The 3997-nt window shown below is 47.2% G+C and overlaps 1 long non-coding RNA gene across 2 annotated transcripts; it reads left to right on the forward strand.

Moving 5' to 3' along the window:
- The first annotated feature begins 1230 nt into the window (after positions 1 to 1230).
- LOC143441676 (uncharacterized) lies at positions 1231 to 3597 on the forward strand. Of its 2 annotated transcripts, none has more exons than XR_013109274.1 (3): positions 1231 to 1545; positions 1677 to 3094; positions 3327 to 3597. It is a non-coding gene; the product is annotated as an uncharacterized LOC143441676 (long non-coding RNA). The 2 variants fall into 2 exon arrangements; XR_013109275.1 differs by having other exon boundaries at positions 1236 to 1545; positions 1677 to 1825; positions 2188 to 3359.
- Positions 3598 to 3997: the final 400 nt, after the last annotated feature.

Here is a 3997-nt window from a genome sequence, read left to right on the forward strand (position 1 = left end):
TGCTCCCTCCTCAAGATGGCGCCTTGTTAGCGCCCTCACATCGTGCCAGATTAAAAGGTCAGAGGCTGGTCTGAACTGGTTCCCTTCTGCCCTCTGCCCTCACAACAGTCACTCCCAGAAGGCCCCACTTCTCACAGGCACTAACGTGGGCGTCACGTTGGAACATGGATGGGAGAACACATCCGAACCACAGCGACGCTCACTGCAGGGAGCTGGGAACGTACAGAAAAGGCAAAGAACCATCCGGTCTCAGGTCCCAGCACCCACAGGGTAGCTAACAGCCGTCTCTAACTCCAGAGCCAGGGCACCCGACACCCTCTTCCGGTCTGTTAAGGCACCCAAACTCACCAAGTGTACATACCACCCCCATATACTCACATACACAAACTGCAAAAATAAACAAACAAACAAATAAATATTTTAAAAAGAAGAAGAGCCGGGTAATGGTGGTTTTAATCCCAGCATTTGGGAGGCAGAGGCAGGCGGATTTCTGAGTTCGTGGCCAGCCTGGTCTCCAGAGTGAGTTCCGGAACAGCCAGGGCTACACAGAGAAACCCTGTCTCGAAAAAGAAGAAAGCTTGTTCCGCCCAAAATTTCACAGCAGGGTTGTGAACTGTTAGTGATCTAGCTCCTGGAAAAAAAAAAAAAAAAAAAAAAAAACGGAAAACAGTAGAATCAAGGCAGTGTTTAGATCCACGCACAGTGGGATTGCAAGTATCTGCTGCTCGCAGCAACACTGCTGCTTTCTCTAGGCTGGTGCTCATTTCTAAAAGGGGTACAGACAATAGCACAGGGGAATCCGGACAAAGCAGAACAAAACCAACGCTGCGCCTGGAAAGACTCTAGTGTGTGTCAGTTGGGGAGTCGGGGAAGGGGGAGAGGGTGGGGAGGGAGGGGAAGAAAGGGATGCGGGAGGGGTGTTAACAGAAATAAGTCACCCATATATCTACACTACGTCCACACTGTAGTTCCGTAATGGCTGATAAAAAGAGGGGGAGAAATGGCTCAGTGTGTAAAGCCCTTGGCCGCAGCTTGTCCACCCGACCCCCAGACACTCTGGAACTACCATTGGTTAGGGATTGACGTTTTCAATCCCCGTCTCTTTCTCTCAGTTCTGTCGTTTGTTTTTTAAAAATTTGTGTTCTGAAAGGGTTCTCTTTTTTCTTATGTTTCAATCCTCTCCTCTTCTCCTCTAAAATATTTTAATTAAATGTTTTCCTTTCCAAGAGTGCTTCTTCTGTTTTCCTTGTTTCTGGAAGCCCCGCCTCTGTGGATCTCTTTGACGATGTTAATTAGAGGCCGTTGTTTCCCTCTGTCCCCTGAATAATGTTTGTTTTCTCTGTGTTCACCCTGCTCCCTGTCTTTTGTGCTGAAAGCTCTGTGGATGATTCTTGCCTAGTGCTTCACATTTTTTTTAAAAAAACAAGGAGATGCGATGTTTAGTGCTCTGTCTGGGGAGAAGGATTTGTCAACCACAGAATTTGCCTTAGGGTACACAGTGGGAACCTGGCCATGCTTCTGGGGACCTTGTGATGCCAGCATGTGGTAAGGACCTAAATTTGGGACATCACACATTCTTGCTGTCCCAATCCTCCCCAATTCCCTCCCCCCGAGAATTTTCTTAACTTTTTTAAAAGAGAAAAATACTGTTGTGTTTTATATTGTTCTCCCTGAAGATAAGCCCCTGGCTGAAGCCACCTTTGCAGGCCCCTGCTGTGCCATATCCATTGATGGACTGAGAACGCTAGGCTGATTCCATGACAGACTTCAAATTGGCAGTTAAGGAGACTAGACCTGAGAATTGGGCACATCCAGGCAAGCCCAGGTAAGTTGATTACTAATACAAAAAAAACCCAGGTTCCAGCCTTCATGCCCAGGTAATGGAATGTCCCAGCCACCTGGCCTGAGGCAAGGTCAATGGGTCAGCAGCAGTTTCCAGACTTCCTCAGTAACAATTCCCAGACTTCTCCAGCAAGTTTCCAGGCCCCACACCTCGGTAACGGACATATGTCCGTAGAGATGGACCCAACAGATTAACATAGAGGTCACCTACCTTAGAATTCTCTAATGTGCCTTAAATCAGGCCTGTAAGCTCCGTTGAGTGTCTCTCTAACTTGGTAATAGGAGACCCCAGCATGCTGGACTTCTGCAGAATAAAATACTCTTTGTATTTACATTCTATTTGAGTCCAGGGTATCATTCTTTGGTGAATCATGGACCCTTACAGTTAGCAGATAGAGCGGCCATCTCACGATGTCCAGGTTAGTACTTCTCACTCTATTCTAAAGCAAGGGTTATGCAGCCAAAAACAAAGAGGGAGAAAATTTAAACTCAGGGCTTTCAACTAGACCATATATCTTTACCCTGTACAAATGCAGGTAGACAGCTTGGTGCAACTATCTCACCAAATCCCTGCCTTCAACCCTCACAGGAGGACTTTTGGTGCTATTCTTCCATGAGAAATGGGGGGACATATACATGTGACAGGTGCACAGATGTTTGTGGGCGTGTATGAGCAGATGAGGACTGTGGGTGTCATCATACAGGCTCTGATCACCTTGCCCCCCTCTTCCTCTCCCTCCTCCTCCTCCTCAACAGGGTCTTCCTATGTGGGCAAAGCTAACCTATCCTGGAACCCACTTCACAGCCCACGCTGGCCTTAAGCTCAAAGATCTACATCCTCTGCCTCCAGGAGACAGACAGATGAAAGTTGTATGCTGCCCTTGCTTTTTTGAGTCAAAAATCTCCTAGTCAGACTTTCCTAATTAGGCCACCCTGGCTGGCAAAGCCCCAGGGATTCTCCTGTGTCTGCCTCCCCCACTAGGATTACAATCGGGTAACACCACACTTTGGTTTGGTTTGGTTTGGTTTGGTTTGGTTTGGTTTGGTTTGGTTTTCCTTCCAGACAGGGTTTCTCTGTGTAGCCTGGCTGTCCTGGAACTTACTCTGCAGACCAGGCTGGCCTTGAACTCAAAGAGATTCACTTGCCTCTGACTCTCAAGTGTTGGGATGAAAGGCATGCACCACCATGCCAGCACACCCTTCTTTTTAACATGGCTTCTGGAGAGGGAATTCAACTCCTCATGCTTACGTGGTAAGGGCTTTATCTGAGCTGTCTCCCCAGCCCCATTACAGTCTCCTATAGAAACCATAAGATCTTGGTATGGGGGGGGGTCACTTAGATATTTTCTGCTACTGAGGTGTTCTTATTCTGATCTTAATCTTTATCCTCAAAAACAACAACCAGATCCCTCCATGATGTTAAGTTTGACTGACATCTTTTTATATATGAAGTAATTATGAATCTGTATGTCATGCTTGTGCAGGGGTCCCGTCGATCTCCGTGAGGTTCCTGTTTTAGTGCAATGCTGACAAGGCAAGTACAAGCCTGGCCTTCTTCACACAGCGCATCAGGCTTGCAAACACTTTCCAATGAAGGTCACTGCGGTCCTGAAGCTGGCTGCCTCCCTCTCTCCCTCCAGTCTCCCTGTCTTCCTGTCTCCCTCTCTCCCTGTCTCCCTCTCTCCCCCTCTCTCTCTGCCTTGCTGCAGTGTCTCTATTGTGCTAGGATCTATGGCACCGCTCTTTAATGTTTGAGCACCACCTCAAAAAGTTCAGGCTCCCTGCCGAGCGCTTGTCAGGGTCCTTCTCTTTGCTTTTAATATCGTACAAGGTCGCTCAGGTTGGAACTCTGAGTTTAAAGCCATTCTCCATTGTGGGGACCTTAAAACCTTGATTCCTTGAGAAAAAAAATAATGTAAGAATTACCTCAGCTATCTTTCAGAATTGCCCAGTGTCCAGTCATGCAAAGAAAGACTTAAGTTGTTTATTATACAGCAAAAGTGACACAGGAGTGAACTTCTGTTGATTTTTATTGTGCAGTTTAACTCACCCTGCGCTAGAAGATGTTAGCATGCAGAAAGAAACAAGGGGAACGCCCCCAGCCAGAAGGTGGGTGACTTGTTCTTCTTATTGTTCTTCTTAGCACATTGTTGTC

Source organism: Arvicanthis niloticus, chromosome 3, assembly GCF_011762505.2.
Source record: "Arvicanthis niloticus isolate mArvNil1 chromosome 3, mArvNil1.pat.X, whole genome shotgun sequence".
Classification (NCBI taxonomy): Eukaryota; Metazoa; Chordata; class Mammalia; order Rodentia; family Muridae; genus Arvicanthis; species Arvicanthis niloticus.